This window comes from Cervus canadensis, chromosome 18 (assembly GCF_019320065.1).
Source record: "Cervus canadensis isolate Bull #8, Minnesota chromosome 18, ASM1932006v1, whole genome shotgun sequence".
Taxonomy (NCBI): domain Eukaryota; kingdom Metazoa; phylum Chordata; class Mammalia; order Artiodactyla; family Cervidae; genus Cervus; species Cervus canadensis.
In genome coordinates, this window is record NC_057403.1 from 33,142,768 (window position 1) to 33,161,868 (window position 19,101).

The window sequence follows — 19,101 nt, forward strand, 5'->3', positions numbered from 1 at the left end:
CACTGCAGGGGACTCGGGTTTGATCCCTACTCGGGGAACTAAGATATGACGTGCCACATGGTACAGCCAAAATATAATCATATAATAATAAATAAATTAATAAAATTAAGCAGCTGAAAGAAAAACCAAAAAAAAAAAAAAAAGAGTATGAGTATCTTCTTTAACAATGTACTGAGAATTTAAAAATAATAATTTTACTCATGAACAAATATCAATTGAGTACTTGTACAGTATCAGCCCTTTTGCCAGGCAATCCACTCCAGTATTCTCGCCTGGAGTAGCCCCATGGACAGAGGAACCTGGCAGTCTACAGTCCATCAGGTCGAAAAGAGTCGGACATGACTGAAGCGAGCAAGCACACAAACACTTTACAACTGTTAACTCATCTGATTTTCACAACAACAACATGAGGTATGTACTCTTACAAATGAGAAAACCCAGGTGCCTAAACGTTAAGGAATTTGCTCAAGGTCACACAGCTACTAATGGCAAAGTCAAAACTCACACCAAGGCAGCTTATTCTAGCTTATTCAATCTGCATTCTTACCCGCTAGGCCACACTGCTTCATACCAACTAGAATAGCCCATATTTATGGTACTTAAGTGGTAGTCTGAGCTTCTCTGGTAGCTCAGATGGTAAAGAATCCGCCTGCAGTGTGGGAGACCTGGGTTCAATCCCTGGGTTGGAAGATCCTCTGGCAGAGGACACAGCAACCCACTCCAGTATTCTTGCCTGGAGAATCCCCATGGACAGAGGAGCCTGGCGCGCTACAGCCAACGGGGTCGCAAAGAGTCGGACATGACTGAGCGACTAAGCACACACACGCAAGTGGTAGGTAGTTCAGTTCAGCTCAGTCGGGCCTGACTCTTTGTGACGCCATGGACTGCAGCACGCCAGGCTTCCCTGCCCACCACCAGTGAAGCTGCTCAGTCGTGTCCGACCCTTTGCGATCCCACGGACTGTAGCCTACCAGGCTCTTCCATCCATGGAATTTTCCAGACAAGAGTACTGGAGTGGGTAGCCAGTAAAATAATAAAAATCATGAACTTCTGTGACCAAAGTGACCCCCTTACTCTCTGGTAAATTAGGCCATTGCGTTTTCTGGCCAATGATTATCAAGTGAAAAAACCTACTTTGGTTGACTTTTGTCCTATTGACATTTGTTGAATGCCCTTGATGTGACTAGTACTGTGGTATGGGATGGGGATAGACAGGTAAGACACAGGCTGGGAAACCGATGATTGTCACCATGGAGGTCTGTAAGGAGTTTCAGGATGAGCCCAGAGGAAAGGAGAGGGCTTTATGAAACCTTGAGTGGAAGCTTTAGGGAGGGGTCAGTTTGCCAAGTGAGAGCAAAGGAAGGCTGGACTCACTGCCAGGCAAACCTCCTAGCCTCCAGACCTGAGGCTGGGTGGACTCCTTCCTCTCTCTTTACAAAACGGTTTTCACTGCCTTGGAAAAAGAGATCAGCTCTGGCTGCCTGTCTCTGACAGAGCAAATATTGAGAAATATCAGACTCGGTGACTCCAGTGTTGCACCTTATTGCATGTGCCACAGAGGACATCTCTTCTCCTGCCCCTGACCCCTCAAATGAGCATTAGGTAGTCGAGGCTGAGCTAGTAAATGAGATGGCATAATTAGAGGCTGCCAAGGGACCCAGGGAGTGAGGAAAGAACCAAAAAAGAGTGACTGGAGATTGATCCTGCATTTTCCCACCCACAGGGACCCTGGGCTTGTGGAGTTGATGATGAATATTGCCTGACATCAAAGGAATAATCCATAACTACAAGGCATGTGAATGTTAGCTGTTCTGGGGTCTCCCAGGAACCGCTGTCTCCTTTCTTTAAAATAAATTTAAAAAAATAAAGTTTTAGTTTTAAGTACACACACATATATACAGTAGTGTTTTCTCAGATTTTATGTATGACCAATCTGTCAAAGTGACCAATAAAATTGCTTATAGAAGTTCCTGATATTTACTGTTCTATTGATTTTTAACTACCACTAAGTTCTCACTTAGATGTCAGTGTGACCTGACATGAAAATTATTAACTGTAATGGTTATGTGTCTTGTAAATATTTGATCAACGTGTTCCTGGCCTGTGGTTTTGCTAAAGTGTGGACTGTAGGAAAGGGTATATATCCCTGTTTCTTTTCATGTTTGTGCATTTCTGAGGGCAGGGGCCATATTTGTTTAACTTTTTTTTTATACAGTTCTAGATAGTTCCATGTGCAAGGGAGTACTTAAACAACCCAGTTTAATCAAGAGGTGAATGTTCATTTCCAAGAGGAAGTAAGATATGAACACATTCACACATTTTGATGTTTTAAAACTCATAAAAAATGTGATTTACAAGTACCAAATAAATCAGACCAAAATACACATACTCATTAATAAAAATGACAATTTGGACAAGTTTGTATATTTTGGTTTTTCATCATGGAGTGACAGTCCGAAAATGGCAGCCACAATTTTTGTCTGATGTAGGCAGAATTGAAAGAACATTCCAGCACAATGATAATATTCCAACTTCCAACTGTCCTCTTCCATGCAACTTCAAGTCATGTCTACCATGATTTTTCTCTCTTTAAAAAAAAAAAAAATTACTTATTTATTTGTTTTTGGCTACTGGGTCTTCATTGCTGCTCAGGCTTTCTCTACTTGTGGAGAAGTGGGGGCTAATCTCTAGTTGTGGTGTGCCGGCTTCTCACTGCAGTGGCTTCTTTAGGGCCCAAGGGCTTCAGTAGTGGGCTCAGTAGTTGCAGGTCCTGGGCTCTAGAGCACAGGCTCAATAGTTGTGGCCCATAGGCTTAGTGGCTCCACAGCATGTGGGGGCTTCCAGATCAGGGATTGAACTCATATTTCCTGCATTGGCAGGTGGATTCTTTACTACCGAGCCACCAGGGAAGCCCTACCTGTCTTTAAAAAAAAAATTCTAACTTGTGCTTTCCCATCTGTACAAACTATGGGAAGGTTCAGGTGTGAAGTGACACAGAGAAAATAAATATGACAGCTAATACTTACACAGAACCTATTATATGTCAATCCCAATTCTAGGTGTTTTGCATGTTAATCTGTTTAATTCTTACAACAATCCTATGAGGTCAGTTTTAATATTATGCTCATTTTCATGAAGGAAAACTTTTCATTTCTTTGAAGGAAACGGGTCCAGAAAGATTAAATATCTTGCTCAAGTTCAAAAATTTATCAGGTAGTGGATCTGGGATTCAAACTTAGGTAGTCTGACTCACAGATCTATCTTTTTTTTAATTTTTAAAAATATGTATTTGACTGTACTGGGTCTTAGTTGTGGCATACAAGATCCTTTAGTTGCAGCATGCAGGATCTACTTCTATGACCAGGGATCAAACCTGGACCCCTTGCCTTGGCAGCACAGAATCGTAGCCACTGGACCACCAGGAAGTCCCTCACAGATCTATCTTAACCACTAATATATGACCAGAAAAAAGCCCTTCAAGAATTTGCCAGTCACCTTTATCTTTACCATGAGTGGATCTGACCTGTGTGCTAAGTAAGTGGCACAATAACTCTCAAACTTCTTAAAAGTCATGGCCAAACTACACGTGGAGAAAGGAAACAGCAATGAAAATTTCAAAGTATATAAAACTTACTTTAAGTTATTTGATATGTTGACATATATGTCATGTGAATTTTGGTAACATGATACCTTAGAATGGAAGCTCCCAAAAGCTTAGGGACCTGCGATGATACTCAAGCTATTTCTCCAGCTTCTTCCAATCATCTTGTATTTACATTTGCCTCCTCTATGTCCTCTCAGACATAACAGAGTTCACATGTCCCTAGTAGTCAGGCCAGATGGCAGCAGCTGCTGGACACTTCATATGATATGTCGTAGCAACTCTAAACTCTGATTTTTTACCTCACAGGTTGTTGCTATTGCTGTTCTTTTGGTTGTTTATAGTGACTTGACTGGACTAATTCTGTAGAGTCTGTTTACCCTACAAAATGCAGCCCCAGATATCTATGGATGGTTTGGTTTTTTCCCATTACTTTAAAAGTCTGGCTTCCTAGGAGTTGTCCCTTGATCAGGATAACTTAACACTCCGTATTAATCTAGAAACAACTGAATAGCTGTTCACGTACATGGCCTTCTGGATCACCAGACGTCTGTGGGAGCTCATCAAGACCCACTATGCCTGTCTCAGTTCTTGATTTCACTATCAACTTTCTGGCCAATCTACTGCCCTGTTGCTTGCCCAAACCCTCAGGATAGCTATGGTATTTGCCTTCCTTATTTGTTTGCCACCAAGATCTTTCCCTGGTGGCTCAGAGAGTAAAGAATCTACTTGCAATGCAGGAGACCCAGTTTCGATCCCTGGCTTGGGAAGATCCCCTGGAGGAGGGCATGGCAACCCACTCCAACATTCTTGCCTGGGATAGCCCATGAGAATCCTGAAGGGCTATAGAGTCACAAAGGATCAGACACAACCGAGGGACTAACAGAGAAAGAGAAGATCGTTGCTGTTTTTTTAACAAACCCTTGGGCATTGGGTTTCCTCTGTGTCCTGCTCCAAATCCAATTGGTCCCCTCTGGCAATGAGGGTGCTATTTTATAGCTTAGTCCAGCTGTAGTCCATGGGGGTCTCGAAGAGTCAGACAGGACTGGGTGACTGAACAACAACAACTCTGGTGGAACTACCAGCCAGAAGAACTGGGTCCCAGGGTGGGAGCTGTCCCAGACAAGAAGTTATAAACTCTCACTGCTCATACCTGATGCTGAGTAGTTTTTCCTGAATAAACACTTCTCAATTTGTTGTACCCCTTTGCTCAATTTCCAGAATCCCTAAGTGGTTGTTTTTGATCATTTTTTTTTCAGGTTTGTTATTGCTTTGGGGGGAGAGGATCTGTCATGTTCCTCGCTCTGCCATTCCGAAGTCCAACTCCCCTCACTCTCAAGTACAATCACCCAGTTCTAGCAAATTTACTTGTCATAGATCTCTGGAATCCATTTCCTTCTCTTTATTTCCACTACCTCCTCCTAATCCCAGCTACCATCACTTCTTGAGTGAACTATTTGTAATCATCTCTTTGGAAATCTACTCTCATTCTAACTGTTCTCCATGTTGTAACCACTCATATTGTTCAAAGGTATTTTCTGATCATGTCACACTTATCTCCTTCACCCTAGCTTAAAATCTTTGACTGACTTCCCACTGCTCTCAAGATAAAAAGTCCCTAGCACTCTCTCAGAAGACCTGAGTTCTCTAACTGCCCATGGTAGGGCTTCTTTTTCCTAGACCCACTTATCTTCCCATCATTCTGGGATTATCCCCATCTCCTTGCTATCTTAGGGCTTTTGCACATGCATTTTCATCCACCTTGAACTCCCCGGTCCTTCTTCATCTAGCTAAGGCTCACTCTTACCCCAAAGATGATACTGCAAACATCACTTCCTTGGGGAAATCTTTCCTAATATGCTCTATGTCTGCTCCCACTATAGTTTACTTCTTGGCACTAACTGCAAGTGTGATGTTACATTTATGGTGTGATTGTTTCTTTGTTTTCCATTGCCTCCTCTACTGAATTGTAAACTCATGAAAGTAGGAACCATATTTACCTCTACATCTCCAACACTGAGCTCATAGGATGTGCTCAATCAGAATGAATGCATGTATCACCCAAAATACATCATTTCATGGCAATTCAATCTAAATATCAAAGGAGATATAAAAGCAAAGTTCTAAACTTGATGTTATCGAGAAAAAAAGATTTAATATATATATTATAAAGGAAATTTGTAGAGAAAAAGGACCTGATGAACAAGAAATCCAACTATTTTTATCACACAAAAATCACTCCTCATATTTTAATATAACTTTTTTAACCTTTTGGCCGCACTGTATACCATGAAGGATTTTAGTTCCCTGACCAGGTATCGAAACCTCCACCCCTGGCAATGGAAGCACAAAGTCTTAACCACTGGACTGCCAGGTAAGTGCCTGGATATATTTTTAATAGATTAAAATTTTTTAGAGATGTTCTAGATTCACAGCAAAATTGACCATAAGGTATGGAGATTTTTCATATATCCTCTGCCCCTACATATGCATAGCTTCCTTCATTATTAACATCACTCACCAGTGACACAGTTTTTTCTTTTACCAAGAATGAACCTACATGGACACATCATCATCATCCAAAGTCCATAGTTTACACTATGGTTCACTTTTGTTGTACATTCTATGGGCTTGGACAAACATATAATGACATGCATCCACCATTATAGTATTATAAAAAGAAGTTCCACTGACCAGAAAATTCTTTGTGCTTCACCTATTCATCCCTCTCCACCTAACCCCTGGCAACCACTGATCTTTTCACTGCCTCCATAGGTTTGCCTTTTCCAGAATGCCATATAGTTGGAATCATACAGAAAGCAGCCTTTTCAGATTAGCTTCTTTCACTTAGAAATAGGCATTTATGTTTCCTGTCTGTCTTTTCATGGCTTGATGGCTCATTTCCTTTTAGTGCTGAATACAATGCCATTGTCTAGATATATCCCCTGATTTATTTATCCATTCACCTAGTGAAGAACATCTTGGTTGCTTCCAGGTTTCAGAATTACTGACAAAATTGCTACATGAAAGTAAAAGGCGCTCAGTCACATCCAGCTCTTTGAGGACCCCATGGATTATACAGTCCATGAAATTCTCCAGGCCAGAATACTGGAGTGGGTAGTCATTCTGTTCTCCAGGGAATCTTCCCAACCCAGGGATCGAACCCAGGTCCCCTGCATTGCAGGCGGATTCTTTACCATCTGAGCCATCAGAGAAGCCCAAAATTGCTATAAACAATTGTATTTAAGATCTCTGTGCAGGTTTTGCTTTGTTGTTGTTGTCTGGCCACTAAGTCATGTCTGACTCTTTACAACCCCATGGACTGTAGCCCACCAGGCTCCTCTGTCCATGAATTTCCTAGGCAAGAATACTGGAGTGGGTTGCCGTTTCCTTCTCCAGGGGATCTTTCCAAGCCGGGGTCGAACCCATCTCTTGTGGCTCCTGCATTGGCAGGCAGATTCTTCACCACCAAGTCACCAGGGATGCCCTCAGGCTTTGGTGGGGCCTAAGTTTTCAGCCCCTTCGAGCAAATACTGAAGAAGGTGAGTGATTGCTGGATCATATGAAAAAGTAAGTTTAGTTTTGTAAGAAACTGCCAAGAAAATCTTTCTAATGGCTTACCATTTGCATTCTCTCCAGCAATGAATGAGGTTTCTGTTATTCCTCATCCTCATCAGTAGTTGGTGCTCAATGTTCTGGATTTTGGTCATTATAGCAGGGATGGCATGGGTCTACTTCACTTTGAATTTCCATTTTCCTGATGACATATGATATGGACATCTTTTCATGCGCTTATTTGCCATTTGTATATCTTCTTTCATGAGATAACCTGTTAAGCTCTTTGGCCCATTTTTTAATCTGGTTGTTCATTTTCTTATTGTTGAGTTTTAAGAGTTCTTCATATGTTTTGGATAACAATACTTTATCATATGCATTTTTTGCAAATACTTTATCCCAGTCTGTGATTTTTTTCATTCTCTTCATATTTCGCAAAGATTTTTAATTCTAACGAAGTCCAACTATCAATTATTTCCTTCATGGATCATGCCTCTGATGATAAAAAGTCATCACCACACCCAAAGACATCTAGATTTTCTCCTGCTATCTACTAGGAGTATAAAACTATAAAGTTTTGAATTTTGCATTTAGGTCTGTGGTCTGTTTTGAGTTAATTTTTGTGAAGAGTGTAAGTTCTGTGTCTAGGTTCATTTTTGTCTGTGTGTGTTGTTTTGTTGTCCAGTTGTTTCAGCACCTTTTGCTGAAAAGACTATCTTTGTCCCATGGTACTGCTTTTGCTTCTTTGTCAAAGATCAGTTGCCTATATTTATGTGGGTTATTTTTGAGCTCTCTATTCTGTCCCATTGATCTATTTGTCTATTCTGTCACCAGTATCACACTGTCTAACTGCTGTTGATTTATACTAAGTCATGAAGTCAGGTAGTGTCATTCCTTAAGTTTGTTCTCTTTCAATATTGCACTGGCTATTCTCGGTCTTTCCCCTCCAGGTAAACTTTAGGTTTGTCGATATCTACAAAATGACCTCCTGGGATTGCACTGAATCTACTACATCAATTTGGGAGGAACTGACAATTTGACAGTAATGACTCTTCCTTCCCATGAATATGGAATATCCCTCCATTTATTTAGTTCTTTTTTGATATTTTTCATCAGAATTTTGTATTTTCTTCATATAAATCTTGTACATACTTTGTTAGATTTGTATCTTTTCATTTTTTTTGCAGTACTAATGTAAACTGTATTATGCTTAAATTTTAAATTCTACTTATTCACTATTTGCATATAGGAAACAGTTGATTTTTGTAAATTAACCTTGTATCCTGTAACCTTACCATAACTGCTGCCTTAATTGCTTATTAATTGCAGAAGTTTTTTTGTTTCATATTTTCTACATAAATAATCATGTCATCTTGTGAACAAAGGTAGTTTAATTTCTTCTTTCCTAATATGTATACCCTTTATTTATTTTCCTTGTCTTACTGCATTAGCTAGAATTTTCAGTATGATATTGAAAAGCAGTAGTCAGGGGTAAAATACTTGCCTTGGTTCTAATCTGCAGGATTACAGAAATGTAGTGGTGACAGGGGGCTTCTGAGTGGGAATGCTTCTAGCTTCTCACCATTAAGTATGATATGAGCTATAATTTTTTATAGATATGCTCTAAATTCAGGAAATTCCCCTTTATTCCTAGTTTACTGAGAGTTTTTAATCACAAATGGGTGTTGGAGTTTCTCAAATCCTTTTTCTGCATCTAAGGATATGATCATGTGGTTTTTCTTCTTTAGCCTACTGATGTGATGAAGTGAAACTGTTAGTTGCTCAGTCATATCTGACTCTTTGAGATCCCGTGGACTGTAACCCACCAAGCTCCTCTGTCCATGGAATTCTCCAGGCATGAATACTAGAGTGGGTTGCCATTCCCTTCTCCAGCAGACCTTCCTGACCCAGGGATCAAACCTGTGTCTCCTACATTACAGGCAGATTCTTTAACATCTGAGCCACCAGGGACTTGTCTGATGAATTACACTGATGTGATGGATTATATTATCTGATTTTCCAAGTGTTGAACCAGCCTTGCCTACCTGAGAAAATTCCCTCTTGATCATGGCACATAATTCTTTTGATTTGCTAATATTTTGTTGAGGATTCTGACATCTGTGCCTATGAAAGAGATTTGTCTGTAGTTTTCCTGTAATCTTTTTATCAGAGTTTGGTATTAGAGTAATGTTGGCCTCATAGAATGTGTGAGGAAGTACTCCCTCTGCTTCCATCCTCTGAAAACAACTAGAGAGACTCAATACAATTTTCTTCAACAAATGTTTGGTAGAATTCAACATTGAATCCATCTGGGCCTGGTACTTTCTGTTATATCAATTTGATTTATCTTTTCAGAGAACCGGATTTAACAATACTAATAATAACAATCCACCAATATCTAAAATAATAGTGATATTATTAATGAACAATGATAATGATATCAATAATAATGATTGATTTTAAAGATGAAGATGTTTCTTTGTCTATTCAGCAAATGTTTGTTGAGCACTTAACTCCATGCCAGACACGGTCATAATGTAAAAACAACAGCTCCTATGAAGATTCCATGCAGAAGTGAAGTGAGTGAAAGTCATTCAGTTGTGTCCCACTCTTTGCAACCCCATGGACTGTCCATGGAATTCTCTAGGCCAGAATACTGGAGTGGGTAGCCTTTCCCTTCTCCAGGGGATTGTCCCAACCGAGGAATCGAATCCAGGTCTCCCACATTGCAGGCAGACAGATTCTTTACCAGCTGAGCCACCAGGGAAGCTCAAGAATACTGGAGTGGGTAGCCTATCCCTTCTCCAGGGGATCTTCCTGACCCAGGAATCAAACTGGGGTCTCCTGCATTGCAGGTGGATTCTTTACTAACTGAGCTATGAGGGAAGCCCTTTCCATGTGGAGGAGAGGTGATATTATCAGGCAGAGGTCATTCATCCCTCTGTGCAAAAGCTTACTTTGGGAAGATTATGGGGTGCAGGTGATGTGGCAGAAGAGACTGCCACCTGCTGGAGGGAACGTGGGCCCCAAAGAAGAAAGGATGCTGTGTAGAGTGGTCTGAAGGTAGTCATCAGTGTGCTTCCTCTGTGGAACTTCCTCAGAGTTCCACCCTCCCTGGCCCAAGGCTGCCCTTTGCACTCAGCCAGCAACCCTGAGACATTATGAATCACCTGCACCCGGTACTACTGACCAAGATGGGGCTGATGACAGGACGTCAGCGCACAGAAAGCCTCAAACATGGGTCAGCTGATGCAGGTGCCATTTCCTGGCAAGGCAGTGGTTTCTTTCTGAGTCACTTTTGGAGGCAACATACTGAATGTTTAATGAGATGAAAAGGTTGGAGGAACCTGTTTTTGATTAGTGTACACATTACTGACATCCTATGGTTTAGTGAATGGCTAGGTTTTGCTAGTGCCTGGTGGACTTCTTCACTGCATGCTAAAATGGAAACTATGTCCAGTGATGCTCAGAGGGCATGACAAAGAGCATGAAGGGAGAAGCCTGGAACAGAGAAAAACAACTGCACAGGACTTTGGCCTGCCACGGCTATGTTACAAGAATGTCTCTTTGAGAAAAGAAAATGGCAAGACACAAAGGACACAAAAGATCCATATTCTTGAACCCCAGGAATTCCTCTTCAGAGAATTTATCCCAAAGAAGTCATTTATTTCTGCCTCAGCTCTAATACTGAAGCATTGAAGACATCCTAAATTCCCACAACTGGGGAACAACCAAGTGAACTATGATGATACAAACTGAAAGTATAGTTGCCCCTCAGTACCCAAGGGGTCCTGGTACCAGAACCCCCACGGACACCAAAATCCAAAGATGCCCAAGTCTCTTACATAGAATGGTGTAGTATTTGCATATAACCCATAGGCATCCTCCTGTAAACTGTAAATCATCTCTAATTACTGATAATACCTAATACAATGTAAATAGCTGTAAATACCCATGCAAATGCCAGGTAAAGAGTGCCAGCATGTGGCAAATTCAAGTTTTGTGTTTTGGAACTTCCTGGAATTTTTTTCCCAATATTTTTGATTTGTGGTTGGTTAAATCTGAGGATGCAGAACTCTGCTGATACCAAGGGCCAACTGTACCATAGACGGAGTGGCTTCAACAACCAAAATACATAGAAGGGTCTGTTCTGGGCCTCTCTCACTGGTCATCTTCTCCCTGTCTCTTCACATTGTTGTCCCTTTATACACATCTATCTCTGTGTCCAAATTCCCCCCTTTTATATAAGGACAACAGTCTTCTTGGATCAGGTCACACCCTAATGATTGCATTTTAAATTGATTATTTTTGTAAAGTGTCTCCAAATAAGGTCACAGTCTGAGGTACTAGGGGTTAAGACATACACACACACACACAAATATATATATATATATATAGGCCATACTACGCATAGCTTGCAGGACATTAGCTCCCAACTAGGAATTGAACTCATGCCCTTGGCAGTGAAAGCACGAAGTCCCAACCACTGGACCACCAGGGCATTCCCCTGTTTTTCTTTCTGAGGGGAAAGACAGCTTAACTCATCATAGCGTTTATGGCACAACACTAAGGGCAATAATAACAATAGCAAATTCTCGTTCAGTCCTTTCCATGTATCAGGGTTATAAATGCTTTAGATATGCTAATTCATTCAGTCCTCAAGACATCCCCATGAGGTATCACTATCCTCATTTTGTGCATAAGAAAATGAAGGTATAAAAATGTTAAATTATTTTCTCAAGGTCACATGAGTCAATAATGGTGGAATCAGGCTTTGAACCCAGGACACCCAGCTCCAGAGACCATATACTTAACCTTGTCACCATACTGCAAAATTTCATGTATGTTAGGATGCCAACAATACTTAAACATGTAAAAAATATTTCTGCAAGCAAAGCCTTAATAAAATATGCAAAAGTAAGAGCAATTTTTAGTCAGGAGCCAGGTTATTTTTATGTAACATTACTTTTACAATTATGCACATGCCTCTATAGACTTTTCCTAAAAACCAGAGACTGCTGTGAAAAAAGTCTGCACAATCTGGGAAAATTCTTACAGAAACTATACACCAAAAGATGAGTGATGAAAACCATTAGGATAGCCAGTCTCCAAGATGGCCCCAGTGATGCTTGCCTGCTGGTAGCCAAGCCTTGGTGTGGTCCTTCTACATTCAATAAGCGCTGACTTGTGTGACCAATAGAATACTGTATGACTTCCAAGGGAAAGGTCAAAAAAGACACTGCAGCTTCCACCTTTGTCTCTTGGATCTCTAGCTCTGGGAAAAGTCAGCTGCCATGTCATGGTGACACCCAAGCAGTTTGGTGGAGAGCCTCACTTAGGGATGAACTGATGCCTTCTGACAACAGCACCATCAACTTGCCACCCTGTGAGTAATCAACCTTTGGGACAGATGGATTAAAACCTGGCTAACTATAGACTAAGCCACAACCTCAGGGAGGCCCCATGAGCCATTCAGCCCAGTCATTGCTGAGTTATGACCCACAGTGTGGTAAACAGAATAATGTCCCTCCCCAAAAATGTCTACATCCTACTCCCTGGATCCTGTGAATACGTCAGCAATACATGGCAAAAGTGACTTTGCAGATTTAATTAAGGATCTTAAAATAAGGAAACTAGTCTCAATTATCTGGGTGGGCCCACATTCAGGGCTCAAACTCTAACCTGCCTGGAATTACAGCCTTTGCAACCTTAGGAAATGGTGGATATTATGGGAGAGATAAATTTTAATTATGCAAGTGGACAACTTACATCAAGAGGAGTCCCCCCAGGTTCAAAATGACCAGGCTTGCCCTTGACAACTCTTCTTTCCTCTAGAGACATGGGTATTTGTGGATGAGGTATAGAAAAATGACTTAACATTTGGAAGTAAAAAAAAAAATAATTGTATGTCTTCAATATCACATGGCACATTGTTTAACAGGTCTGCCCAAAACTATTGATTCTCAGGACTTCCCTGATGGTCCAAGTGCACTGATAACTTTTATTCTGTGTCACTGAAAACAAACAAAAAGCAAAAAAACACACTTAAGGGACTGCCCTGGTGGTCCACTAGCTAAGACTCCATGCTCCCAATGCAGAAGCCCCAGGTTCAATCCCTGGTCAGGGAACTAGATCCTACGTGTTGCAACTAAAGATCGTGCAAGCCAATGAAGACTGAAGATTGCATGTGCCGCAGCTAAGACCCAGCACCGACAAATAAATGCATACTTTTAAAACTAAAAAAAAAAAAAAAAAAAAAAATTTTTTTTAAGATGAGTATTTTTGACAAGAGAAGGAATTTCTCTGGTGAAGGGGGAAAAGGGGAGGTGCTTCTAGGAGAACAGGTTCTGAATTTCTATATAAGAGACATCATTTCTGTTTTTCATGCCTCTATTGATCCCCTTTCTCTTCAATCCATACGTATGATTAAGTCTCTCCCTTCTAGAAAATAGCTTCCCTTTCTTCTGGCTGTGGTGCTGTCTCCTACTCTTCTCACCTCAGAATGCAATCTGGTTCCTCCTTAGCAACCCTCTCATGATCTAGCCAAACTCACTGTTGTTGTTTAGTCACTAAGTCATGTACAACTCGCTGTGACTCCATGGACTGTAGTCTGCCAGGCTCTTCTGTCCAAGGGATTCTCCAGGCAAGAATACTAGAGTGGGTTACCATTTTCTTCCTCACGGGTTCTTCCCAACCCAGGGATAGCAGACATATTCTTTACCACTGAGCCACCAGGGAAGCCCAGCCAAACTCACTAACACTGTCCAAATACAATGGACACTTTCCAATCTTGAATTCACTTAGCTTTCTGTAATAAAAAATATTCATAGCTACCAATATCTGACATTTATTGAGCACCTGACACTCTTTTGAGTATTTGTCTTTCATTGGGCGACCATGCTCTTGGTCACTTGGCACTTACTGATTGGCACTTACTTCTCATTTACCATATAATTCCTTCCAACAGTGTTCGTTGCTCAGTCACGTCCCACTCTTTGTGACCCCATGGACAGCAGCCTGCACCAGGCTCCTCCGTCCATGGGATTTTCTAGGCAAGAGTACTGGAGTGAGTTGCCATTTCCTTCTCCAGGGAATCTTCCCGACCCAGGGATCAAATCCAGGTCTCCCACATTGTAGACGGACGCTGTACCCTCTGAGCCACCAGGGCCCACGAGAGGGTGTATAGTAAATGTGGGCAGCCCTAGCCTGGGCCTCTGCTGTCCCCTGCTGGCCAGATCTGCCCTCACGGCAGGCTTAACCAGTTCCCAAGTCCCCTCTGCCACCTGAGCTTGAGCCTGGGTTCTGACAAGCACAGGATCTTTTCCAAGGGGGAGAGGGACCCATAAGATCACGCGGATAATATGCACAGATGTCCCCTGATCCACACACATAAAGGCCATCTCCCTGATGGGGAGCCGAATGAAACCTCCCTGAGTTAGAACTGGGCAAGCAAACTCTCTGCCACCAAACACCATAGAATTTACTGAAAACCAACACAAACGTTTATTTTTTAAGAAAAAAATTAGGTAACTATTTGGATTATTCTTATGTTAAACTTTTTTTGGATGGATAATTGAATGCTAATTTGTATTAACAGATTGGCTTACCAATGGGTTGCCCCATGGAACAGCTGAAAATTACTAATACCCAGGATCCATCTCAAGCCTTAGAACCACTGGTGTTTTACTATGTCTCCATATTCTACATTTTCCCAAACCCCCAGATCTCTAAGACCCTTCAGCATTCTACTTTTCCAGTTCAAGCAAAGGCAATGTATTTACATCTGTGCTTCACTAGAAAACTAAGCTATTTTTTAGAACTCTGTGTATTGCGGGTAACTGATGAAAAGAAAATTCTTGTCTGTAGACATACAAATTCTATCCTGTCTGATGGAGGTTCAATTGATTTTCCTCTCCCTCTCTGGAAGAAATCATTTTTTCCTCCTTTGTACATAGATTTCCTTATTCATGATCTATAATGAGTCTGTTCTTCAGATTTTCTCCTGAACCTACTGTAACATTGGCTGATTCCCTCAGTGATTATTGAGTTAAATAAAATCTTTAGCATATGGTCATTTTATATCTGAATAAGACTTGTGATTTTACCTCTTTTGGAATATCATCTCTATACCCCAATGGCAAGTATTTTCCTTCTCCCTTCTCTTCAGCCACCTGCTACTGTGCTCTTTGCTTTAGGTGAAAACTCAGAGGGTTTCCTCAGAAAAGGGCCCCTGCCTTTAAACCTTCTACCGTATGCATAATGTCTAACCAAGCATTCCTGAAATAATAGTGGAGTGACCAAAGTATGTTACATTTTTAAGACAAAAGTGAGGTCAGGGCACTGGTTCCAAGTCTTCTACAAAAACTAAAATAAAAGGACATAAATTTTAAATTAAATAATGAGCATCATATTTTTAACTCTCAAATACCTTACTTATTTACTTATTTCTTCCTTACCTGTGTTGTTGATGGATTTAAGAAAAATTATATACATTAGAATTGTTTTAATGCACTTTATGCCGCCTTATACCTTATTCCAGATGCCATGGAAAATATAAGGTCCTTGTCATCTTCCTGAGTAGACAAATTCACATAAGAACTAATATTATTTACTCAACAATTACTGGGACTTCCCTTGCGGTCCAGTGGCTAAAACTCCGAGTTTCCAATGCAGGAGGCCCGGGTTTTGTCCTTGGTCAGGAAATTAGATCCCACATGCTGAAACTAAAGATTTTGTGTGCCACCCGGTGCAGCCAAATAAATAAGTAAATAAATATTTAACAATTACTTATTGAGCACCAGCTGTGTGCCATGCATAATGGCAAAGGCATTGTCCCAGGCAGCTGACAGAGTAGAGAGAGGAATAGACAACATAAACAAAAGAATTGTTTCAAATTCTGAGACCAACAGATGAAATTCCTGTTTTCCATTCTTCCCTCACTCTCACAGTTTTATGCCCCAATTTTTAGTTGGGTACATAGCTACACTTGCCAGCTTTCTTTGCAGTTACCTATAGTCATGTGATTATCTTTTGGCCAACAAGATGTGAACAGAAAGTGATGTCTCCAACTTGTGGGTCTCCCTCTTAAAGAAATGAGAAGAGCCCTTACTAATCCCTAATTCTCTTTCCTTCCTGTGGGCTAAAGTGTCCCTGGTTGACATTTTGGAGCTTGTAGAAGAGGGCAGCATCTGGAAGGGTAAAAGAACAACATAGAAGGAGCCTAGACTTCCAAGAACTTCACAGAGCAGCGCCACCAAATAGGCTCAGATTTTTCCAAGAGAAAAATAACTTTCTATCATGTTTAAGATACTGTTACGTTGGGTCACTGGCCCATCCAGCCCATCTTATAATCTAACTCTGACAAGCCTCTAAGGAACAGAGGATATTCTGTGGACGTTAACAGAACATTCCTACAGGGATGCGGGGCTCAGGAGTGAGCATTCTCCAAATGAGGGAACATCAAGAGAAGTGAGCTCAAAAAAAAAAAAAAAAAAGAGAGAGAGAGAAAGAAAGAGAAGTGAGTGCTTCAGGAAAGAGGCAAATCAGGCAAAGAAGCACAAGATGAAACCACAAACACTGATGAGCATATCAGCATATTTCTCCTGATGTCAAAAGCACACTTAAAAGGATTCCCACTAGCCAAATTTGGGCAATGTTAAGTATCAAAAAATTAATACATTATGACACATTGTCAGGGAAAAAATAAGTCTATCAAGTTAATATAATAGTCTGACACCATTTTTGACTCTGACTACTGACATTTTTCAAGTCCCACCAGTCCCCTGCCCCTTCTGCCCCACATCTGAGAAAGCTGATAAGAAAGCTTAGGTAAGCCCTTGACACTGGCAGAAGTTCACATCAGGCAGGTTCTTGATGTGAATACACAAGAATCTTCACCCCAGATGTATTCCCTAATCACAATAAAACTCCAGGCCAGTCACCCCTTCCTGTTTTCTCAAGTCGTTCTCAAGTCTACTTGGGAATCTGTTCTGCTCTCACCAGAAAGCCTCATTATGTAAGCAACAAATATACCCAACTGGTGCACTTTTGGGATCATCAGTCTTGACATGAGAACTAAATTTGGGGTGGGGTACAGAAACTACTTCTGCGGGTTGATCACAGTAGGTGGAAGGGAAAGTTCTGCATTATTAGAAAATGCCAATAAATCAACAAATATAAAAGCATTGATAAAATTAAAAAACACAACTTTGCAACCATCATTGTAATAGTTCATTCAAGCAAGAAAGGTTAAGAAGGAACGTAAAGTCTCAAAGCTATTAAATACAAATGGAATTGTATTTAAAGGAATTTGTATTCCTTTAAAATGAAAAATCTGATGGATACTACCTTATCCGAGTAATCAAATTTAACATCACCAATCGTGGGACAAACTGACATCTTGTGCCTCCTGATAGAACATAGCAAGAATGATACAGCATCACCTATTTTAATATTCCTGCCAAAATGTTAAACTAGAAGTTAATCATAAGGAAATGACCACCAATACAGTATACTAACGCATATATATGGAATTTAAAAAGATGGTAACGATAACCCTATATGCAAAACAGGAAAAGAGACACAGATGTACAGAACAGACTTTGGGACTCTGTGGGAGAAGGCGAGGGTGGGATGTTTCGAGAGAACAGCATTGAAACAAGTATACTATCAAGGGTGAAACAGATCACCAGCCCAGGTTGGATGCATGAGACAAGTGCTCAGGGCTGGTGCACTGGGAAGACCCAGAGGGATGGGATGGAGAGGGAGGTGGGAGGGGGGATCGGGATGGGGAACACATGTAAATCCATGGCTGATTGATGTCAATGTATGGCAAAAACCACTACAATATTGTAAAGTAATTAGCCTCCAACTAATAAAAATAAGTGAAAAACAAAAAAAAAGGAAATGACCAGTAAACTCAAGTTGAGTATAAGCAAGTATTTAGTGGGGACATTCATGTGTCTGGAACTTATATGTTTCATCAAACAGATTTTATAGCTATATATAAAATTGTAGAACAAATGAGGCAAAATAACAATTAGCTTATTAAGGTAAAGATATGAAATAAAACAAAAACAAATGAAACAAAAGGGTAAGCTGGCATGGAAGTCTGTTTACTCCAAAAGAAGCTTCCAGAGGGAAGGTTTGAAAGAGAAAGGACCATGACACTTCACAAACCATCCTGTGTCTGCTTGTTCACAAAACTCCTCTATAGCCATAGCAGTCCCAGACTCAGAACAGGGTTTGTTCAAATAAATATTTGTAGATAGTCCTAGAATTTGGCCCATCTTCTCTACTCTGGGAAGCAAGGCTGGTGGAGCTCACAGGAGCCCATCTGTGGGGTGGGGGATGATGTCTGTGCAGATAGGCCTGGTGCCCCTACCCTCCTGGATTTTCTACCTCACTCCTCACTTCTTAAATCTTCTTGCTTTTTAAGTCTAAATGTTAGTTTTTCCTTCAGCTCTGCCCAAGCCCTTCTCTATTCTAACTCCCTCTCTCCTTAGAGGAGTCCTTTTACTTCCCCCACCACCCAACTCCAGACTCATTCATATATTTCATTGTACCTGGGCACGCGGGTGAAGCATACCATCTCAAATTTAACACTGAGACAGGAGGGAAGGAGGCAAGCCAAAACCTTTAAAAGAATGAATGACATAGCTGTTGAGGATATGACAAAAACTAGTTAGAACCTACCGGGCCCAAGATGGCAGAAGATTCTCTTTCCTATAGACCTTGAATCTCTTTATATGCTTCTTGTACTACATTCAGTTCAGTTCAGTCGCTCAGTCGTGTCCGACTCTTTGCGACCCCATGAATCGCAGCATGCCAGGCCTCCCTGTCCATCACCAACTCCTGGAGTTTACTCAAACTCATGTCCATCGAGTCGGTGATGCCATCCAGCCATCTCATCCTCTGTCGTCCCCTTCTCCTCCTGCCCCCAATCC